Source organism: Marmota flaviventris, chromosome 10 (assembly GCF_047511675.1).
Source record: "Marmota flaviventris isolate mMarFla1 chromosome 10, mMarFla1.hap1, whole genome shotgun sequence".
Taxonomy (NCBI): Eukaryota; Metazoa; Chordata; class Mammalia; order Rodentia; family Sciuridae; genus Marmota; species Marmota flaviventris.
In genome coordinates, this window is record NC_092507.1 from 55561627 (window position 1) to 55586686 (window position 25060).

At 40.7% G+C, this 25060-nt stretch overlaps 1 pseudogene; it reads right to left on the reverse strand.

Annotated features, from left to right (window-relative positions):
* Nucleotides 1-23367: 23367 nt before the first annotated feature.
* Nucleotides 23368-24630, reverse strand: LOC114103729 (mesoderm-specific transcript homolog protein pseudogene; annotated as a pseudogene).
* Nucleotides 24631-25060: the final 430 nt, after the last annotated feature.

Below are 25060 nucleotides of genomic sequence, written 5' to 3' on the forward strand. Positions count from 1 at the left end.
TTCTCTCTAAATAAGGGTGTACTGATTGGAATTTTGATTTGCCTTCCTTGCATAAGTCAGATTCACTATGCAGGAATAATAATTTTCAAGAAATAGAGAATGAACTCAGAGTTGTACCTGCAGGCCTCAATCAGGGGCAGGCTAGAGTCAGTAGAGGAGCCACACAGGAGGGGCCAATAGTGATGACAAAATGACAGATACCATTCACTGCTGCTCAGCCACCATCCCCTTCCCTTCTCTGCCAAAGAGAACTCTGGTTTTATTCAAATAGAAATAGGATCCTTGACCACAAGGAAGCCGGTTGTGGTCTACTCAAGCCAGGGAAGAATTACAGTTGACTTAAATCTCAGGAATTGGCTAGGAGTTGGCATATGACTCCGTTCTGGCCAGTGAGATATCAGGGTAAATCTGTTGGTGTGCTCTGGCAAAGACTTCCTTCCTAGAGCTAACAAGTAGAACATCTTTGACCTTTGTCCCTCTCTTTATGCGTGGAATACAATTCTGTGGGATGCTGTAGCTGCCATCTTGTGATCATGAGGAAATTAGCCCATGATACACAAATTATCCCACTGCAGATGGTGGAGTCAATTGAGTATTAGCCTGGGCTCCTGTTGACATATGTGGGCAGCTATAACGACTGTGGACTCCTTATGTGAGAAGAGTAAACATCATTAACAACTACTGCTAATAATCACAATAGCTTGGTTAAGTTACTGCTAACCAAGCACCCCATTACTGGATGCTGAATGCATCCTAATCCTATATTCTTACTCAACAGGGCACAGAATGCACCAATCAGGTCTGTACCATGGTGAGTGAAACATCTGAAACGCATCCTAATAACCCTACAACCAAAGCTAGGTGTTTACCATTGCCTTCTTTTTCTTTTTGTACTGGGAATTGAATCCAGGGAATCTTAACCACTGAGCCACACCCCCAGCCCCTTTTTAAATATTTATTTAGAAACAGAGTCTTGCTGAGTTGCTTAGGGCCTCACTAAATGGCTGAGGCTGGCTTTGAACTTATGAACCTCCTGCCTCAGCCTCCTTAGCCACTGGGATTACAGGTGTGCGCCACTGTACCCCACTGCTAATGCTTTCTTATCTGCCTATCACTGGAGGTCATGAGAGATAGCAAAGAAGCCCCTTGTTGATTTTAATTTGAGACAACTATTCTACAGTTTGTCATTATAAGAACCCAGTAAATCACTAAGTGCAAGAATTGTCTTTTCATTTACAATTTTACCTACTTATCAGGGTCCCTTTGAGGCCTTCTTCTCCAAGGACCCTCTGTGATCCAGCCAACCTGCAGAGATGCTGGCTCCCAAGGACCCACAGTACTGACTTAATTGATACTTAAACACATACTCTCTTGCAGCACCTTTTGTTTCTTTATCCCAACTTGTTACATGGGTAGCTATCTTGCACAGGCCCTATGGGCCTCTTCTCCCCTGGCATCTAGGACAGGGCAGGCACCAGGCTAATGTTAGGTCAGTGAAAGAATGGAACTGCAAATTCAGAGATTCTTACCTTTTTGATCCTTGAGTGGTATTTACCTTAAGTAGCATGTGAGCCAGTGATGCATTGATGTCTACATTGCTATTACTGTATCACACAGACTCAAGTTCTACTGCTGTATTGGAAACAAGATGTGCTCCAATTTCCTAAGACTTCTGTCAATTTTGGCGTCATGGTATTCTTAACCACTTGACTGATGCCCTAAGTCCCCCCATCACTACCATTTCTTTTTCCAATATTGCAAATAACTTATTCTAAGTCTCTCTTCACTCCTTTCTTAAAGATTCTCCCTCCTCACATTTCTGCCACCTAGAGACAAGCATACTTCAAATATTTCCTGGGAACTCTCTTCTACTTCCCCCTCCACCTCCCCATCTGGACAGCCTCGGAAGGTCTGGGCAGAGAGGGAAGGTCTGACCACAGTGCCTATGGTTGGTCAGTCCAAAACGGGACCATCACAAGCGTGGGGTGTTCCGCCCAGGGCAGCCAAGAATCAAAACAGCCTAATTCCCCGGGGGAGTGCTGACGGTACAAACACAGGAAGCCAGGGGCCCACACCAGCTTCTAGAGGCAAACAGAAGGAATGGAAGGTCAGCAGCTCTGCAGAAGCTGGAACCAAGTGGAAGAAAACTGAACTGGAGGGTCCTGGCATTTCCAAGATAATCTTTGTATGGGCTTTGTTTCCCACACCCAGTCCCCCTGGCACACACAGAAGGGAGAGCGAAAGGACACATCCTTGCACATCTTTTTTTCTCTCCACAGTCCTGCATCTTTTTCAGTTAACTTTGTCTGGTTATTCTATTTATTAAACAGGTAATTCCCTGGCCACCCTCTGAGGACTGGGCTGCCCCAGTGACACCTGGCCATTTGCCCAGCTGCCTGCACATTTGCAAGTGAAGGACACCATCAGTTTGGATGCTTCAAGGTTCCAGAAGGATGGTGGCCTCCCTAGGTGGCCTGCCTGGTGGAGTGCCTCTAATACTCCTGCAAATGAGGGGAGGTTAAAAGAGAGAGAGAGAGAGAGAGAGAGAGAGAGAGAGAGAGAGAGAGAGAGAGAGAGAAAAGCAATAAAGTGTGGACAGCAAAATGCTAGTGTAAGAGGCTGCTTAGAAAAACAAACAGATCTATATCTAGCCCTAGAGCAGCAGCAATGTGCAGAGGGTGGTCAAAAGCCCAGTGAAGCAAGTAAAAGATAACAGACAGTAAGCAGCAGGCAGCAACTGACAGATTTCTCAGAGAAGGCGGGAGGTTGCCTAAGCAATTATCCAGGGATAAAGCTGAGACCCACTAAGAAATGAAAAGAGATGGAATGGTGCCAGCAAAGACTGAGGCTCGGGAGAGGGGGCATCAGCAGGAACAAGGAACAAAGCTTCATATTTGCCACTAGACACCAGATAAAGGAAGTTCCATATCAGTAAGACAGATTGGGTCATCTAGGAGGAAGAAAGGAGGGGGAAGGGAATGGCTGTTTCAGGACAATTGCTTTTAAAACTTCTGATTTTTTTTTTTTTAAACTCAGATGAGCTCAAAATGAGATCACTGGGGATAGCTGTTTCAGCCCACAGCTGCCATAGTAAAATAGGAAGGTCAAGAATTTCTGGAAGTGCAAAGTCACCCCACTGAGTCATTAAGGGGACTCCCAGAGGTCTTAAGCATCTGTTACTAGTGACCCCAGATTGGGCTCCGAGCAATGGTGCAGGCACAAAGAGAGGATTCTGGTTCCTGAGTGCAGCATAGAAGACTTGATCTGTAAGAGAAGTTTTGAGTGGTGAGGAAGACGGTGGGTCTGGTGCTAGAGAGGGCTCTTGGCAAGGGCGGGCCCACAGGAGCATTGTGATTGACTTGATGAGTAGATATCGGAGCCTGTGGATGCCACAGCAATCCACCTTATTTTTAGCAGGGAACCTCTGCAAGCCCTGGGGTTTGTTTAGGTATGCAGTTCTCAGCACTTTTTTTTTTTGTCATTTACCTCCCTCTCCTCCCCTGACCTTCTGCCACATCCTCTGGCCCATTTCCAAACCTGGATCATTTTCATGATCCACTTTTTTTCACCTTGCCCAGAAGACCCAAGCCCATCACATGACCCAACCCACCACCTATCTATTCTTCTGGGTCCTGGCAGACATCTGTGTAGGCTTCAAATTATTATTTTTTTTCTTTTGTCCTTTCTGACACACTTGTCACAAACTTTCTGAAGTGAAAATTCCCTGCCCCCCCTTTTTTTTAATAAAAAGAAGTTCCTTCTACTTCTACCCCCTCTCCTCCAACACACACACTGACACCCAATCCTGGGTCATTTACTTTGTGTGACCTAGGACCATCGATTCTCCCATCATCTCCCATTTACCTTCTTCTTAACAGCTGCTGTGAATCTTCCCCTTCCTTGGACATCAACCTGGTTCGCTCCTCCACTGTCCTCACACCCAGCCCCGCTCTTGTCAGCGGATCATAACGCCTCGACTTAAGGAACTAGGTCATCGGACATCTTTTCCTTTTCACAGTCCTGGGCTTTTGCCTCCCTCTCCCTCACACTGGCTCCTCCTCAGCGTCATTGCACTGTGTGCAGTACATTTCCTCCAGGTGTCCCCATTCCTGACCATCCCCTTTTCTCGCTTTCCTTTGCGTGAAAAAAGTTTTTGGCACTAACTGTGGTTCAGATCACCTGAAGAGCCTTAAACAGTTCTAGGTAGAGCCAAAATAATTGAAAACAGGATCTCAAAGAGATGTTTGTGCACTGTATTCATAGTGGCATTATCCCAGTAATAACCAAAAGGTGGAAGCAACCCATGTGGGTCCATCGACAGATAAATGGATGAACTAAATATGGTATGTCCAAATGATGGAATATTATTCAGTCTTTAAAAGGAAGGAAATTGTGATACATTCTACAACATGGATAAAATGATATGAGACTGGGTAGACCTGTGGCTTTTTCTCTGCCATGTGGAATATGCCACAGTGTTTGGCGTATCTGGGGCCCTCAGGAACAGATCTTTTCATCTCCCTTCCCATTGGGTTCTGGCAAATGAAGTGCTAAGAGAAGTGATGAAAATTACTCCTAAAAAAAAGACCCTTGAAAATTCTCCTTATCCTCTCCCTTTCTCCTCCCCTCCCTTGGCATCCACAGAAGCTCCAGCTCTGGATGGATAAGCCACAGGTAGAAGGGTCTCCTGACCAGGACTGGCCTTTCTGTGAGTGAAAAATAAACTTTTATTGGTTTAAAGCACTGAGAACTGGGGGGTTTTCTGTTGCAGAGGTTGGCTTTCTCTGTCTCTGTCCACTCACTCATTCAACACTTTTTAAAATACTGATTGTGTCCTCATCACCCTTCTTTTCTCTTTAGAACCCAACTGGGGATCATCCTCCTGGAATTTGCTGTCCCTAGGTCTTGGTTACAGGGCTTCTTGCTGGCCTGTCCACTCTCTTCATCCACCTCCTGTCCTCACTTACAAAAATAAAGGCATTTCACAGTTTTGTCCTTGGTTTCTCTTCCTAACTCTTCTGTGTCCATGAAAGGAGAAGGAGCAGGGGTGGGTGGGGAGAGCCTTGCACAGCGATGCAGATCAGGCACCTGTGGAAGGAGAGGGGGAATGAAGGAAGCTTGGATAGAAGGAGCCCCAGGCTGCCATGAACCTCTGAGAAAGTGTGGGCCAGGCTGCTGAGCTCCCAGGCAGAGTACTTGCCAGAAGACTTTGGTGTTGGACAAAATGACCTGGCTCTAGTGGCTTTGCCATGCTGACATTGGCTGGGAGCAGCCCAGAGAGAGTGTCACTTTGGTGTGCCTACAGAGACCCAGACGTCAGAGGGGCAACAGCTGCTGGCTGTCAGCCACCCTGCTCTTCCCATCCAGTTCTCTCAGAAGAGACCCAGAGTGCACTCCCATGGCTGCCACTTCTGTCTACTCATCCTCTCAATTGCACTATTTCTTCTCTTGGGACGCTCATTAGTTCTAGCGTGTCCATTGACATTCGATATCCTGGGAGAGGGAAGTGTGAGACTCAGACCATCTGCAGGAGCGCACTTTGTATGCGTGGCTCAGCTCAAGCTTTGCCATCTCTGTGAAGCTCTTCTCTCCCTTGCTCCCACTTGTGTACCTACTGCCACAGTCTTTTTTTAAATATAAAATCCCCTTTCCCGAATGGTTTGTGAGCATTGTAAACATGTTTATCTTGGCATCCCTGCAGCCTGATGCAAACGAGACATACAATAGGTGCTCAGTTGTTCACTGAATGAACTATAAAACATTATTGGGCTAAGCATGTAGAGTGTGGAAAACTCAACAGGCTGAGAGCAAAGAAGATGCATGCAAGTCCTCACTCCAAACACTTACTAGCTCATGAACTTGGGCAAGATACTGAGCATTGGTGTCCCTCACTGTTTTGTCTGTAAAAAGGAAGTGGCCTTCATGATGTACCCACTGTGAAGCAGGCACTTCATACACAGTGGCTCAATTAATAGGAGTTACCTTCCCACCCCAGTAATGAGATTATTGTGAAGATCAGCAAAAACCCTGGATGTGAAAGAAGTGGAGCTTTCACAAAGCTCTGTAAGAAATGATTTTTTACCACCTCTGTACACACAGATCCCAAATCTTCATTTTTGCCCTGACTTATGTTGCAAGTCCCAGGCTGACACACCAGATGAAAGACTCCCCTTGCTCACAACAAACTTCTCAGCAAACACCATCCTCTAGTCTCTAGTTCCTCCATGAGCAGATCTAGCCTATTTTCCTGGGCCTTGTCCTATGCTGCTTTCCCATAAGGCAGGCCCTCTGCAGGGTCAAAAAGGGCAAGCCTGCATTGGCCCAAAACAAGCCTTTTTTTCACAGTTGCCCTGTGCTTCAGGAAAGCTCCATCCCCCTCTATGTCTCAAAATTTTGCCTTACTTAAAAGCCAAGTTCAGATCCCATCCACCCAAAGTGATCTCTTTTAACTACGAGGAGTGCTACCTTATATTACTAATATTGCTACAATTACTTACATCTAGTTTTAAAACTGCCAGGGTTTGTATCTATTGATTCTACCATTTACTAGTTGTCTGACTTTGAGAAAATTAACCTCTCTACATTTCAGTTTAATCATCTGTAAAATTGGCACCTCACAGTGTTCTAACAGAAATAAGAAATAATATTTCAGATGAAATAATGAGTTAACCTACTTAACACTGCGATGGCACTGTTCCCACACAAGAAGAGAGCCTGCACTACAATGGTCTCCATTTGACAGAAAACATAACTCTCTGCACACCAAATGTAGCACAAAATTAACAAGACATTTTCACATGGTGAGTTCATTTTACTGAGTTCTGACAATGCGTGGGCACTGTTAGCCACTTTACCTATATTATTTATTTCTCATGATGGTACAACACCTACCCCATTTTCAAAACAAAGAAACAAGATCCAGGAAGTAAGCAATTTGTCTTAAGTCATACATTTTATTTCACTCTATGGACTTCAAATTCAATTCCAAATTCTGTATATTGACAATTCAACTCACATCTCCTTACTGTGTGTCTTATCGATCTAATTGCAGGTGACCTGAGGGTAGTTCCCGTCTGCATTTGCTTGCCAAAGCCTGTCTCCCAAGCACTGCAATAAATACATTGTGATTGAAAGACTAGTTCATTCCTCATTTGTTGAGTGCCTACGATGTCAGATAGAAAGGTAAAACCCACATAAAATTATAAGTTAAAAATGCTACTATAGTGCTGGTACGTAGGAGCCTAGCAAATTCAGGAACCAAGGGGAAGTTCTGAGATAATATTTGCATTGTAAACCTCTCTTGACTGTTTTTACAATAAACATTTTACAACTTCTTGTTTTCTGTGTATTATGACTTGAAGATTTTTCTCCTTTGCTAAATTAATAAATGTTAATATTTTGTCTCATTAAAAAAATGCTACCATAGTAAATCACATACTATAGTGTATATGCATACACACATGTAATCTATATTATAGTACAGAATAGCACAGAGGAGATGCACAACCAAAGGAGCCCTCAGTGGATGGATTCCACACACTGCAAACAGCACTCTGTACAAATGCTCAGAACAAAAACTGTTCAAGAAAACATTCTGTGTAGCAATGGCCTAGTTAAAAACATAAGATTAGCAAGCAAAACTTGCAGAATTAGCCCTCCCTCACCCTTCACGGGTTGCAAAATGCTGTAAACAGATCTCTAGCAATGTTTTCGAGGGCAGATCCAGGACAAGGAGTCTGCCAGGAAGACAGCTGCCTCCTCCGATGACTCTTACTCATTACCTACTGACGGAGCACTTCTCCCCAGACCGCAGCCACAGGAGTCCATGACCCTCTGCCAAAGAAGGCCCAGAGTGTAGCTGCAGTGGGCACACTAGATAGAAGGAAAACTAGGCACTAAGCACATGCTCCCCCATGGAGTCCTCTCTACACTCTCTGGATGTTCATTTCAAACACTCCTTGCTGGGCACTGTGGTGCATGACTGTAATCCCAGCAATTCTGAGGCAGAGACAGGAGGAGCACAAGTTCAAGGCCAGTCTCTGAAATTTAGCAAGACCCTCAGCAATTTGGTGAGATTCCTTCTCAAGAGAAAAATTTAAAAAGGGCTAGGGGTATGTGGCTCAGTGGTAGAGGGCCCCGGGTTAAATCCCCAGTACCACAAAACAAACATACAAACAAACAAACAAGTAATAAAGCTCCTCAAACCAACCTTCCCAGTTCCACTTCCGAAGGGCTTAACCATACTGCATTGAGAAAAGAGAATTTTTCAGAGAGAAATTACTTCATCTTCCCGCCACTAAATTCCTAACCTCACTGAATCTGTTCTTATTCCCTTGTTACGAGGGAGGAAGAGTCCTGTCCACAATCAGAGACAGAGAGATACCTCTACTGCAAACAGGTATTAAACTGGACAAAATTACTAACAAACACTTTGGAGCCCTGAAAATGATTAAAATCAGGCCTTGGGGAGCTTTACTCATGAAAACTTGACCATACCAAAAGAAGAGCAAGTCTGTGGCCTTTGTTTATGGCCCCTGGACAGGGGCAACAAGTGTTCCTATAAACATGTCACAAAAGCAAAAAGCCAACAGGTTCATCTGCTGCAGATGGTCATCTTCACTTGAGCAGGGCAGTCAAACTGTTAACATGAGGGAATTTCAGAAGTGAGATCCACCGAAGGGCTGATATAATACAATTTCCACTTAGTACTGGATGTGTGCTCACCTATGTGTGCATTCTAGTGAAAACAAAAAGTTTGTAGAGACTTGTGAACTTCTGTACCCTTGAACACATTCCTCACCCCATAGGCACCTCAGTAGAGTGAAAGTCTTACTGACTGGAGGTGTCTGAGTATAGCCTCTGGCCCGTTACCAGTGCAGGGGAGACACCAGGGAGCCAAGTACTTTTCTGCCAAGATGGGAAAAAAAAAAAAAGGTGAGCACAGACATTAGTGGCTACACCCCCTAGGAAAGGCAAATTTTGCAGTTTTGAGGGCAGACAAGTTAGTTACTGACTGAGACAAAAAAAAAAAAATCATAAGAAGAATAAAACAGAATCCCAAAATAACTAAACATTATTTAGGATATTTTCTTTTTAAACTAAAAAAAAGAAAAAATTAGAAAAGAATGACCCACAACTCAGAAAATGAAAACAAGTCAATAAAAACTGATTTTAAATGACCCCAGATGTTGGATTCAAGAAAATAAGATTTCAAATCAGCTTTAAAATATAAATTTATCTAAGTAATTTTAAAATGTGTATGATCAAAAAAATTAAGGTCAAACAAATTTGGGGACTTTGCCAAGGAAACAGACCTTATTAAAAAAAAAAAAAGATACAAATGAAAATTCTAGAGCTGAAGACTAATATACTGAAATGAAAAATTTATTAGATGAGCCCAAAGACACAAATCTCATCCAATTAATTTTTCACTTTGGATCTAGTGTGTTTTCCTCCCTAGAAGTTTCATTTGGGTCTTTTACACATTTTTAAATTCTCTATCAGAAGAAAATCGGTGAGTTTATAAAAAAAATAGATTTACACAGATTACAAACCTAAAGAAGATAAAGAAAGAAAAATATGAAGAAAAATGAACAGAATTCGGAGACCCATGCAGGATTGATTACATGAAAAAGTATATCCCGCATCTAGCCTAAACCCTAGAAGAAAAGGAACCCAGAAGGAACACAAAACGCATCTGTCAGAAAACATTGAATTGGCATATTCAGGTGCTAAAAGAAAAACCTGAAAATCAAGAATTCTATATCCAGACTGTTTTTGAGAAATCATTAAAATAAAATAAATGCAATAAAAGCAAAACAACAATTCCAAATACACTAAAACTGAAGGGATTCGTTGCTAGCATATCCATACTACAAGAAAGGCCCAGAAGAGAACCCGGATCCACAAGAAGGAATGAAAAGCACTAGTATGTTTACTAATCATAAGCACAAATATGAAATATTATACTTATGTGTATATTTTCTCTTTTATTCTCTTAATTTCTTTGAAAGCATGACTCTTTAAGGCAAATTATATAACACTATATTGTGATGTTTACAACATAGATATGACCCTAATAACACAAACTTTACTGAAGTTAAGTTCCTATATTTTATCAGAAGTATATTAGAATTTACTTGAGTTGGACTGAGATAAGTTAAAGATGCATATTGTATCATTAGAGGAACTACCAAAAGATGAGGCAAAGAATATAGTTATCAGGACAAAAGAGGAATGAATATGGTCTACAAAAATCAATTTTTTAGAATAAAAATGGTTAAGGTGGAACAGAGGAACAAGAAGAAGTAAGGATGGAAGGAAGAAAACACTCAACTCTACCCAACCAGATAGATAGATCTTATGCAAATGTGAATATGAATCCCGTCGGAGATTGTCAGACTGGTTAATAAAAGCAAGACCCAATACACAGTTTCCACCAGAGATGTACTTTAAGTTCAAAGACACAAATTTCATGCAACAAATTTTTCACTTTGAATCTGGTATTTTGGTCTCTAGAAGATCCAGTTGGATCTTTTGCATATTTTCAAATTATCTCCTCATTATAGTGATAATTTCTTTGACCCTCTGAATACATGGAACATATTTATAATAGCAATTTTGATGTTCTTATCCACTAATGTCATACTTGATACCATTTCTTGTCTGTTTCTAACGTGTGGTTTTTATCTATGTTCTGGGCCATTATTGCCCTGCTTGTTTTCATGCCTTATGGTTATTTATTTGTTTTCAATCAGATACTGGGCATTGTGAATTTAAGCTGCTGGTTGCTAGATTTCCTTGTATTCTTTTAATACTGTTATACTTTTTTTCTGGCACACAGTTGAATTATTTGGATCACAGTTGGATCCTTTCAAGCTTGCTTTTAAGCTTTATTATTTTGGGGTTCATGGCAACCTTTTGTAAGGCTTTGGGCCCACTGTTTTACTTTTAAGGTGTTTTAAGATGTTTTACTTTTAAGGTTCCTACTCGATGCTCCCTATATTGTGAGATCTTCCACTCCGACCTCTGGGGACAAGAACACCTCCCAGTCCTACATGATGTCCAGGAAGTGTTCTGCTTACTCACTTCAGATGGATCTTTCCCTGACTTTAGGTAATTCCCTCACATAAAACAAGAATAAGCTCTCAGTCAAGATATTAAGGGGATCCCTGGGCAGAGAGCCAGAATTCTCCAAGCAGCTCTCTTTCCTGTAGTCTTCTGTGCATAAATTGTGGTTGCCCTGTTCTCTCCTCACTCCCATCTCTACTCCCTCCACTCAGCAAGACCCCTAGGCTCTGCTTGGGGTCTCCTTCTCTATGCCACTGCTTGGAACTCCTTACAGAGGGTAAGCTGGTGCAAATACAGAGCTCACCTGTTCACAGTTCTACTCTGCCTGCATCCAGTTTATGAGAACCACTGTTTCATTATTTTCTAGTTGTTTCAGGTAGAAGGGTAAATCTATACTGTTTCAATATCTTGACCAGAAGCCAAAGTTTCAATTTCTTTGCTTTTAAGAAATACCTAAAAATATATAGCCAGGTGCAGTGGTACACACCTGGAATCTCAGGGACTCAGAAGACTGAGGCAGGAGAATCACAAGTTTAAGGCCAACCTGGGCAACTTAATGAGAACTTATCTCAAAATAAAAATAAATATAAAAAGAACTAGGGATGTAGCTCAGTAGCAGGGCTATATCTACCACTTTACTATGTACAGTAAAGATATTATAAGTACTTTTTCAATGATTTTATTTCTCCACTCAAAGCAATATTTATAAGATTCATTTTTGTTGGTCTGGGCAACTATATTTCATGCATTTTCACTATTATCTCATCTTGCATTATGTGAGTACACCAACACTTCCTTATTCTTTCTTCTCTCAGTGTGGGGGTTGTTTTAGCTTTGTTCTATCATGAACAAAATTAATGCTCCTAGAAGCATTCTCATACACATCTCTTAGTTGGTATGTGCAAGCATTTTTCTAGGGCATATTAACAGAAGTAATAATACTGAATTTTAGGGTAGAAAATATCCACATTATAGGTTTATGCCTTCATTTTCATTTTTCAACTTACAAGACTACTTCAAGTTCCTTCTCACCGGCTGAGGGTCTTTGCACAAACCATTTCCCTTGCCTGAAACACTTCTCCTATTTGCCAATTACAAGTTGGTCCTAGGCATTCTTTAGACGTCAGCCTGATGTCACCTTCTTAAGGCAAATTATATAACACTATATTGTGATGTTTACAACATAGATATGACACTAATAACACAAAAGGGAGGAAAGTGCTACTAAAGTTAAGTTCCTATATATCTGGGTCATGAGAGGGGATACATTATTTCACCATAAAATTTCTGACTGCCTATTTGAGAGCAGATTGCCACCTGATAGAGTTTGATTCTGGTTTGTCCCCTCAAACTCATGCAAGAGTTTAATCCCCAAAGTCTTATTTTAATAGTATTAAAACGGTAGGAACTTAATCCAACTCTGGTGTTTAGAGTTGGGTTCTTTGGGAATGATATGAGGTCATTAGGGTGGAGCCCCTACTATTGAATCCTGGTGGCTTTATAAAGAGAGGAGAGAGAACACACAGACACAGAGATATACATGTACTCCTGCCAAGATGTAATGCAGCCTAAGTGGGCCCTTACGAGAACCTTCACAATGCTCTTTGGATCGTGCACCTCCAGAACTGTAAGCTAAAATAAACCTCTTTTCTCTATGGAGTAGCCTGACTCAGGTATTTCTTCATACTAATGGAAAGCTGATTAACACGCTGCCCCACCCCCTGCCTTTTTTTTTTTCATCATAGCAACAGTTCATTTGTTGAACTTTCATAAAGTTTATGAAGGTAGGAACAGTGTCTATCTTGTTGAACATTATTTATTTAAGGCCTAGTTCAATGCCTAGGATGTAGTAAGCATTTAAAAAAATATTCTCTGAATAAATAAGCAAACTAATAAATACGTTATTATAACTATTATACAAATAAGCATAGAGAGTTTCAGAATGCATTGTGTAACACAGAAATTGACACAGATAGTGGCTCAAAAAGCCAGGATTTGAATAACAGGTTTCCAGGTTTTGGATAACACAGTTAAAGTAACATTACTTTCGAATAGTTGTGAAGGTGCTCTCTCTATTTCTGGGAGCTGTTTAACCTCTAGTGTTCCAGCACTTTGGGAAACTTCTTGAGCAGAAACTGACTAGAATCCATCCATGAGCTATTGGGTACCTCTTATTCTAGCGTGTAAAACACAGATACTTTATAGATTATTGCCATACCATAGGAGGGCTTCTGTGTAGGGTGGGGAAGGGGAACAGATGGATACATTTCACCATAAAATCTGAACTATTCCACTGACTTGTGATCAACCTTATTTATGCTTTAAATAAAAAACAGAATGAGGGGCTGGAGATATAGCTCACTTGGTAGAGTGCTTGCCCTGAATGCACAAGGCCATGGGTTCAATTCCCGGCACCACAAAAATAAAAAGAGTTGTTATGAATTCCTTGAACATGAGATCTGTGTCCTTACATCCTAGTGTCTTGGATGTTTAGCAGAGGAACTTAGAATGAATATCCAAGACTTAGTCAATAAGTGAAAAGTGGCAGAATCTGGGTCATGAGCGGGGACACATTATTTCACCATATAGGCAAAAAAAAAAAAAAAAAGCCACTGAGATCATATGCTTAAGTTTTTCATATAATATACATATATCTGAATGATGTGAAATGATAGAGTGAGGCTAATAACACTTACCTCATAAAGTTATTGTTAAGGTCATGTGATCCTAAAGACTGTTTGAAACTGCCTCTGGCACATGCTCAGTGTTCAGTAAATGAGAGTTAGTTACTATTGTCATCATCGCTTTCATCATGCTCATCACCGTCATTTTGGTAATTTGAGTAATGCACTCTAAAGGTCATGTCATGGAACTGGAGAGCTAATGTTTCTGATAGTACAGAAAGTATTTTTTCCTATGCATTTGCTATAGCCTCTCTTTTCTATTCAAACAATAGGATAATTGTAAAGTAATGACAAACTTGATTGATCTGCTATGATAGTAGTTAATGCCTTTTGCATAGTTACAAAAACAACAACATTAATCCCATTCCAAGGTCATGGAGCACAGATGGTCTTCAATGATTAAAATAAAAAAAGACTCAGAGAAAGCTTCAGGAGAGGGAGGAGTACTGTCTTGTACAATAACTGGGGAGGAAGCAGGTAGATCTGTGGTTGCGTCCTAGCTCCTTCCCCTTTCGTAGGACTCTTAAGGCTAGATATATTTGTGAGCAGCAGTTTCTTCATTAACAAAGTGGAAACATACCCTATCAAGATTCCTGTACATACCCAATAATATAATCTCTGCTAAATTGCCTAAGAAAGAGCGCAGCACAAAATACTGAAAAACAAAAGAAAGGTGGTCTTATCTTTCCTTACCAAACTTCTTGAATATTCTAGAGTCTTGGGGGAAAGAAGCTAAAATAAAAATACTTTTTGAGAATAAGGGGCAGCTAGATGGGAGTGGGAGAGTCTTTTTGGGGGCCCAGGAGGTGTTCCAGTTTTTTAAGAACATGAATTAAGTAAACAATAAATAATGGATCATGAAAGGAGGAAGAATTCCTGAATTCCCGCTCTGATTTTTTTTTTTAATTTTCTATTTCTTGTCTTTCTAATGTACCTTCTTTTTATAGTACAGATGTTTTTGAAACAAAATGTTCAGGTAACATGAACTCACAAATTAAGAATATTGAGTATTGAAAGCTATAATAAAGGCATCACGTTGGCATAAATCTTTACAGGTTATGCATGTTTGTAAGATTAATAGGTTCTATGAGGCTTCATTTCTTCTTTAACTCACATTAATTAAGGACCAACTATCCATTAAGAACTGTGCTAGTGGGCTGGGGTTGTAGCTCAGTGGTAGAGCACTTGCCCAGCATGTGAGAGGCACTGGGTTTGATTCTCAGCACCACATATAAATAAATAGATAGATAGATAGACAGATAGATAGATAGATAATAAAGTTCCATTGACAACTAAATAAATATTAAAGAAAAAGAAATAACTGTGCCAGGTTTGAGTAATGCAGACAAAGTATCAACAGTTCAAGTTGTTAGTACTTTAAAACCTTTCCTATTACCCTAGCCCTACTAACGTGACTGTGCACGAATATTTACACAAAGACAAAACCCTTTCATGCTGATCTATGACCATTGTCAGCCTTTATAATGATAGGAAGTCAGAGGGGAGGAGGGATGCCAGAGACTACAAGGACAAAGCAGATAAACCCATAAGAAAGAGGGAAATGAAGTACAAATTTTAATTTTAGTGCCAAAATCTTCATTGATTCTCCTAATTGTTTCTAGGCAGAATCTGCTTTCTGACTTTTCACTTACAACAATTAAAATGTCAATGTCAATTACTTCAGTTTTCTTTTTGGTACATAAGAGAAACTCAAGTGTTGCTTGGACTGAGTGCTTAAGGTACACAAACTGTCCTACATTCTGTGTACGAATCTCATGCACAGATCACACCAGATTTTCTTACTTTCAAATTCTCTGTGTCCCATCTTCACAGTTATTATAAATTAATTTTTACTTTGCCTTGCTCCATGCTATCTTAAAACAAACTTTGGAATTAAGGGAAAAATAATATATGTCTTTGGCTATTACACTAATGTATTGAGAAAAAAAGCCTCGCTTAGTATATTCTTTTAGAAATGGGTTCTCTCAAGATTATTTGACCATTGACAGTTAAGATAGGGACTGCAATAAGAGATACCATTTTATAGGATTTTAATTGATTTTCTTAAAAAGAATAATAACTCTGGGTATTTATTTTTAGTAATAGCTCCAATTTCTGAGTCCTTTCCACCTAGTAACAAATAAAAGACCTATTAGAAATAGTTCTCAAAATACATCTCAATATATTTATATCTACAAACATTGCAATCTTTTCCTTCCCACCATTTTCTTAACTGTTCGATTTGTAAGCAGCAGGATAGTTAAAGTTCAGAGAGCCCCTGGAAGTCTTTCTTCTGGGATACATCCAAGTCAGAGTGTGAAACGATATAGCTGCATCAATTATTAACACCACTTTAGTCCTTGGTTTGAAACTGCAGCGTGGAGCAGACTGTTCCACTGTGTAAGCCACACCAGGGGAGCATGTTAACTCCCTTGGACGCTGCTCCTAATTCTTTCAGCACTTAGCACAGTGCCTCTGAACACAATTAGCTCTGTTATACATGTTTTATTTGCTGGGTTCAGGTCATTTGGATGCTATTTGATACTCTAAATCATTAATAGGTGAAGTGGGGTTCATAGTCAGCTCAATCCAACAGGCATTTATGGAGCACCTACTATGTAATATGATCATGTCTCTCCCGTGCTTAAAATCTTTTACTTATTCCCCATAGTTTTCAGGATAAAATCCAAGCTTCCTACTACAGATATGAGGCCCTACCTAATTCATCAATAATGGCAGATAAGTTGATGTGAAGTTTCCCACTCTCCCCTTCTGCTCCCACAATAAATGGAAACTAATGGATGCCATCTTTACACCTATTGAGGCTGGACATGGCTTCAGAATCCTCAATACAATGCTTCAGACCAGAGTGAGATCCATTTGCCATTTCTTCCTGCCTCTCTCTAGCCTCCAGAATGTCACTTGCTCTAGTTGCATAGAACAACATGTAGTTCCCTAGGCAAGACTTATATGTATGCACCTTTGCATATGTACCCTCTTTATAGAGTAATCTCTCTCCTCGTCCATGTTTAGCTTACTCTTAGATACCCTGCACAATTTGCATCAAAGTTCATCTCCACAGGCTGATTTGAATGTCTTTCTTCTGTGCTCTGGAAGAAACTGGCATGTTGGCCTTTTATCACACTTGGCCATGATTGTTAATTGCTCATTCTTCTCCCTCATTCCTTGAGAACAGAGGTAGTATCTTCTTCTACTTTGTATCTCAGGCAGCAAGCACAGAGTCTGGCATATAGTAGGTATTTAATAAATTTCTGGGAATAAATGTTCTAGTCACTGTAGCAGGTTCTGGGAACACAAGAAAGAACAATGTCCCAAACCAAGTAACATTTATACAACACTTCCTGTATGCCAGGCACTATTGTTCTATGTACTTTACATGGCTATAACTTATTTAAACTTTACAGAACCAACCCTTCAAGGTAGAATCTGTGATTATTCTCCTTTGGTTAAGTAAGGAGATTAAGAAACAGAGAGGTCAAGTTACTTCTCCAGGGTCACATCAGCCAGATAATCTTGTTCCAAAATTCCTAACCAATTACACTCTACCTCCTGGACTTTGCATGAACCCTGTCCCCAAGGAGTTCAAAACCTGACGGAAGGAGAAAGGCAGGTAAGAGATTAACACCACAGAGCATGGAAGGTCTATAGTAGACACACATGTGCACCATAAAGGGGTAGAGGGCATGAATGTGGTGGGAGGTGGAGGCACCATGTTCAGGGAAACTGTAGCTGAAGAAGTGGCATTCAAATTAGGTTTGAAGGAAAGGGGCTTTGGAAGTGAAGTGAAGGGAAAGATATGCCAGTCAGAGAGAAAAGGGCAAGCAACACACAGACGAGTAAGGCAACATCAAGTTTGGGCACCAGAACTGGCTATCAAATTTGCAAGGTCCAATGCAAAATGGAGATGTTGGATACTTTGTGCACAGATTATTAAAAATTTCACAATAGTGTTAGCAAAGCAGTGAATCAACAGGGAGCCCTTCTAAGCTCAGGCTCTTGTGCAACAGCACAGGTGTCACACCCATAAAGCCAGACCTGATAGGCACCATAAATGCTTCAACATCGCTGGAACAAGAAGTACCTGGGGAAGAAAGACTTTATGAGGCAGGAAATGCCACTGGTGAGATCGGCAGAGTCCAAACCAAGCTAAATAGCCTGGACTTTGTCCCATAGCTAACAAGAAGCCCGAGAAGGGTTCTCAGCAATGATGTAACCTGATGGGATTAGTTTGCAAGAAGAAACTTCTGGCAGTGCTACTGGGAGTAGACTGGAGGGTAAGAGAGAAAAACAGGGGAAGAGCATAGCAGCAGAGGCGACTGCCTGGCCCAGAGAAGCTAAGACTTGAACTTAAGACTTGAACCTTTTCATCAAGGAAGAAAGGTAGATTTGCGAAATGAGAAGGAGGTGTGACTTGCCAAGTTAACACTCAAGGTACATGAGGAGTCCATGAGGAAAGAGGCATGGACTAAAGGTTCCATCAGGCTGTGAAGTTCAAGGGAAATCATCACCATTTTATTTAAGCCTGTCAGATGAGTTTAAAGCAGTGCTTGATATAATTAATTATTTAGCATCAGTTGCATCATTTTTATCAGAGACATACCCATCCTGGAGAAGGTTAAAACACAAAATGCAAGAAATGAAACTGTTGCATAGGTTTCCATTTCTGTAACTCCCACAAGCAAAGAAGCACATGAAGAGTCTATTTATTTATTCTTGATCTCCTTCCAAAAAACCATGGCTCTTTGGGTCACTTGAGTTTTTCCCATGAAAAAGAAAGAAATGATCCCTACACCCTTCGGATGAGATTTCTCAATTACCAAGTTGTTCCCAGGAAGCTTCCAGAGTTCTTTTTGGTTTACTAGCCTTTGGAAGTTCAAGGTAAATATGGCAGTTATCCGTTTTATTTACATGGAAACAGTAAATGTCTAGATCCAGGGAGGCTGACAATGGTTCACACAGCTAACCCTCAGAAGGTGTATTCTTTTCTGTTTGGTTTTCCAAAGGTCAATCTATTTGTGGACACTCTTACTCACGCTAACTTTCCTTTCACCTCTTTGCTAATAAAATTTAAGGAACTACCCAGGTGTGGTGGCACATGCCTATAATCTCAGCTGTTATAGAGGCTGATACAGGAGGATCTCAACTTCAAACCTGAACCCTGTCTCAAAATAAAAAATAAGGGCTGGGGATGTGGTTCAAGAGGTAACGCGCTCACCTGGCATGCGCGAGGACGCTGGGTTCGATTTTCAGCACCACATAAAAATAAAATAAAAATGTTGTGCCCACTGAAAACTAAAATAATAATAATAATAAATAATAAAAAATTCTCTCTCTCTCTCTCTCTCATAAATAAATAATAAAAAAGGTTGGGGAGGTAGCTCAATGGTAGAGTGCTTGCCCAGCACGTGCAAAAAGTTCAGCATTCAATTACCAGTACAGGAGTGGGAAAAAAGAAACAGAATATCAACATGCACAAATTTAAATAGTCAAAGTATGGATCTGCACAAGACTCATCTTCATTAAATCATGTTAAAAATCACGAGCCTTCACATCAGATAGATGAGGTTCATACCGATACGATGGTACACCAATTCAGCCTCCTTCACCTTCAATTACCTTGGGTGGAAAATGGGACTTAAGTCTGCACTGTAAGATGATTAGAGGCCTGAGTGGACTCACAGTTGTGTAAAACAGTCATCCTGAACTGGGGTCCTGAGTAACCTGGGTATACTTTGGATAAGAGAATTAAATGATACGTCACACCTTTATAACTCTCCCATTTCAACTGGTTGGTGAGTGGGTTTCTTCCTTTGGGCATAACCTTGCAGAAAAATCATTAGTGGTCCCAGCTTCAGAACACCAATAAATCAGCACACCCATGGTCAGCTCCCATGACACCACCACCAGCCCTGGGAAACTCAGAATCTCCATCCTACAGACAACTGGGGAGCTCTTCTCTTTCTTTCCTCCCAAATTGCTTTTACTTTCATATTCAGTGCTTCAGTAATTTCCTCAAAAATCTCCCCAGACTTCCCCGGTTGATTGGATCCCCTACTGTAAATTCTCATAGCAGCTTGCCCAGTTTCTTTGTAGAATGTACCACAATTATAATTGAATACATAACTTTCTAATTAATTATTTTAAGTGCATCTCCAAGGTCAACTCCATGGGATCTCTTGTCTCACTTGTCACTATAAACACAGCATCTGGTATACTCCCTTGCATACAGTAGATGCTTAACAACTACATGTGACTAAATGAACAGATAGATGCTGGGCCCTACTTAATTGATTTGGATCAATAAGTATATTATTCATAGGTATAAATGCCATGGGTTACTCTACTCGATTCATAGGTGCACTCTTCAGACTGAAGATTCATCTTCATGCACAGGACATTTGTGATTGATAATCGACATACAACATAATCAAATTGCTTTTATCAAGGTGGGAATGGATTTGTACAGATCCAGCCACACCCCTTCCTTTAATTTTTGTGTTCAATGGTATTCATTTATGACTTGGTGAGATTAATGACTATCACTCAAAGATGCCATGTCTTCTTGGAATGGACAAGTAAGAAAGGGAAGAGAGTGAGATAAACACTTTCCAGATCCAATGAAGTTGGACCATTAAGTTTGCCTCTAGAATGGAGTCTGTCTGAGAGTAACATTCCTGAGTCTAAGATTTCTAACAATGGAACCAACAAGTTGGGTGGGGGCAACTTAATCAAGAAACTACAATGTGGAAGATACTGAATCCAATGACACTGATATGATCCTCCAATGATAGTTGAAGAAACTGAGGTTCAGAGATGTTAAGCAAACGTTCCAAGGTCAGAAAGCTCAGATCCATAATAAAGAGCACTGATCAACAGAGGGTATAAAGAAAATACTGGGAAATGGCAAGGAAGAAAATATAGGGTAACTAGAGAATGATAGGATGAGTCTAGCACACTTAGGCCCAAGGACAGCCTCCTTTCTCCAAGAAATTACAATTCTAACAGTTGGCTCTGTGACTCAGCCTGCCCTCCTCATACGCATTCCATTCCACTTAAAAGGCAAAGATGCCAGGTACATGAGGGTTTGAGAAGTAGAAAAAAGGAATTGCCATTTTAGAACTACAGCGATCAGTAACCACCTTAGTAGGAATGAGCTATCAGACACTGGGAAAAAATATATGAGGGCTAGTGTTAAAAAGGAAGAAAAGGCACCTAAGAGAACAGGTGGGGGCACCAAATAAAATTCCTTCCAATTTACAGTTTTGCCCAGCACCAGCCATCCCAATCACCACCTTTGTCCCTCCAGCATGCAACAGATGTCTAATCTTCACCGCACTCAACCTTGAGCTGAGTTTGTTGGGCAAAATAATCTGAAAAAGAAAAAAAAATTAAAATGATCTACCATCCACCAAGTCAGAGTCACTTCTGAGGCTTCTATTTGTTATTCATCACTGCCAATCATTCGCTGAGGCTTCGTCCCACCTCCGCCGATGCTGTCAGGCCTAGGAAGGTCCCTTTTCTTGGCTCCCTCACAGTGCTATGCTATCTGCCTCTTAACAACGGTTGATGTCAGATACTAGCTCCATGAGGTCAGAGACCAAGTCGATTATTTCACCATTATGTCTCCAGGGTTTAGCACAATCCCATGGCACATAGTAAGAGTTCAATAAATATTTGTAGGAAGAATAAATAAATATTTGTTGACTAACTGAGTAGTGTCACTTATTCAGTCTGCAAATATTTATTGAGTCAGGGCCCTGTGCTAGGTGCTGTGTAAGGCACCTGAGATACAGTAAGCAAGACAAACAATCCCTGACCTCTTAGAGCTCATAGTCTAGTATCTGCTCCCCTTTTTCTACTGCAATGCAGTAAGAAATCTAAGATTGTATAGCACCTTACACAATTGTAACTTTCTGAGTTCTCTGGAGCTGTATGACTTGACCCTTAAACACTTGTTCCTAAGCTATCTCTGTCTTATTGTTTTTATCTCCTCACCAGCAAGACAAAAATCCTTGAAGGCAGGAAATGGTTTCGACATTTTGTGTTTGTCCTCAGTCTACACAGAAGCTTCTTTTATTTTATTTATTTATTTACTTACTTAGTCACAATTCATTTTTATTAATAGAAAATAAACACTTTTTCCAGTTTCAAAGTTGATATACTTAAAGTTCCTAATTTTTTTAAAAATGAATTTAAAATTAATCACTTAATAATCCTGCTTTGACTAAGACAATGAAACTGTGGCTTAAAAAAAAAAAAAAAAAACTATTCAGACCATTTGCTTATAGGGCTTTGGGACTTTGTTCTTAGAGTGTCTGGGAACTATCCTGTCTGCTAAGTACAGGAACTGCTGAGCTGCATGAGAAAGCCTCTCTGGGACAGCCAATGGGAAGTGAAGCAACCATCACAAGAGGAGTCAGTGTACTTCAGCAAGGTAACTCCGAGTATACAACAGTGCCCTCCCTACACTTCAGCTCAGGAGGGACATGCTTCTAAGCACTGAGGTATGAGTAGTCAGACTATTATTTGCTGTTAGAATTGATCTTTCAGCTAATGATAGTAAATCTCTGGCACAGATGCAATTGGTTCTTTTTAAAAATTTTATTTATTTATTCTAATTTTCTTATTTCTATATGACAGCAGAATGCATTACAATTCTTATTACCCCATAGAGCACAATTTTTCATATCTCTGGTTGTATACAAAGTATATTCACATCAACGCGTGTCTTCATACATGTACTTTGGATAATAATGATCATCACATTCCACCATCATTTCTAACCCCATGCCCTCTCCCTTCCCCTCCGACTCCTCTGCCCTATCTAGAGTTCGTCTATTCCTCCCATGCAATTGGTTCTTAATGTCTGTGATTTTAGGAAATTCTGTAAATAATTTAGATTTAGTTTACTCAGAAATTACACATGTTTAATAAGGGTTCACTGCTTTGGCAGAGTAAAGGTCCTGCCAGTGTAGTGTCTTTATAGACTATACACAATGTGTTGGCAAATCATACTCTTACACCATACTTTAAAATACTGCATTACTTAAACAAATATTTTAACAAAATGTCTATCATTTGAAGCAGCTGATGAAACTAATCCAAAGTATGAAAAGGGATATTCACTCTCACTTAAGCTATGTTGCTTTAAAAACTTTAAAAACCATGTACCTTTTAAGCCTTTCAAGAAGAGGTAACAGGCCCCACGCCTCATTCTTTACTACGGAATTCCAATTGGGGTTGGGCCAGAAATTAGCACTGTCAGAGACTTCAGCAAAGTCTACAGAAGTGTTAAGTCTTTTAAGCAAAAGAATGTCTAATGCCTGTCTCTATGCATCCATGAGAAGTCCTATCATCAGAATTTCCTAATAAACAAAAGACAAGTCTATATACTTAATCAGACGTCAAAAGAATGAGGTGGACTATTTTGTCAGAATTTCTACTGCCTTCTTTCTATTTTCTGTTCCATCAATGTGAGTAAAGTGGACTTTTGTGAGAGAACAGTGTTTGATTGCCAGCATTTCTTCCTAAGTGGAATATACAACAGATACCGAAGTGGGGGAGATAATATAGAAAAGATACTCTTTCCAGCTCAGAAGGAGTTGATGAAGCCCATACATGCATTCAAGAAGCCCATGGGATCCTCTAGCTGTGGGTAGTCGCTAATCTGCTCATCCAGAATCCACACTGTAGACCGCAGCAGCGTTTTCCTGTATAGCTCCAAAAGCTCTGAATAGGATTTAGGGATCCAATGGCCCAAAGATAAAATGAATGGGAATAGTTACAGAGGCAAGAGCCCCCACCCAGCATCCTCTACACTTCTGATTGATGTAAGAGACTGTCAATCACCAAGTTCCTGCCATTGTTTCCAATCCCTGCCAATATATCCCACAGCTCACTCTCGGAGGATTGAGTGTATGGTCCAAAGACTGGGGTAAAACCTCGAGAAAATACAAAGAAGTCCATCAACCTCGTGAAGATGGGTGACAACACACCTCCAACTTTAAGTAGTTTTTGGAGAAGAAGAGGCCGATGAGTCTTAGAAAAGATACCTCCATTTGACAGACAGAGACTCTTTATGGTAAGCTGGCTGGATCCATTTTGTTTGAACCTATACAGCAGCTCCTGAGCAACAATGTCTCCATAGTCGTGAGACAACAGGTTGAGTCCTATTATAGCGCCTCCATGATGCTGGCCTGCTCAAATATGGAATAGTGGTGTGGTCTCGGTTTGTTACTGAAGCCAAAGCCTAAGAATTCAAGGGCAATCATTGGATGAAACCTCAGAGTCAGACCTTCCCAAATCTTATACCAGTCATAGCTGGAAGTTGGAAAGCCATGTAAAAGCACAATTATCTCAGGACTGCCAACTACAACCACAGAGTCCTAGTAGAAGATGTGCAATCCCTTGTAGGTGAAAAACTTGTCAGAAGTCTTCCATGAGTGCAGAGTAGGAGAGAGCTGAGGGGGTGGGATGTGCAGGTATGCGGCCAGCAGAGGCACAGCCAGTAGTCCCACCTGGACTCACTCCCTCAGCCTGACTCAGGTAAGACCTGGGCTCCATGTTTGGGGGACCGGGCACACATGTGCTCCAAAAATTTCTTTTAAAAAAACGTGTTGTTTATCAAAAAGTGACCCATGCTTATCCATGCTGATAGAAATCAGAATAGAGGTTGCTTGTGGGATGTGACAATTGAGTGGACAGGGGCGAGAAGGATCTTTCTGGAGTGATGGAGATGTTATATATCTTACTGGTGGTATATCATTATTGGGTTATATCTTGATTGGGCTTTTTATTATGAATGGGTTACACAAGTACATACATTTGTCAAAACGCAGATGATAGAGCTGGCCATGTGGTGCTACCTGTGATATCAGCTACTTGGGAAGCTAAAGCAGGAGGATCTCAAGTTAGAGATAGCCTGGACAGCTTAGTGAGACTCTGTCTCAAAATAAAAAAATAAATAAAAGTTGGGGATGATGAAACTCAGTGGTAGAGTACCCCTGGGTTCAATCCCCAACACTGCAAAAACAAACTAACAAAAAATTCCACTTCAGGTCATGCATTTAAGATCTGTGTGCTTCACTGAAGATAATTTTTTTTTTTTTGGCACCAGGGATTGAACTCAGGGGCACTCAACCACTGAGTCACATCCCCAGCCCCATTCTGTATTTTATTTAGAGACAGCGTCTCACTGAGTTGCTTAGAGCCTCACTCTTGCTGAGGCTGGCTTTGAACTCGTGATTCTCCTGTCTCAGCCTCCTGAGCCACTGGGACTACAGGCG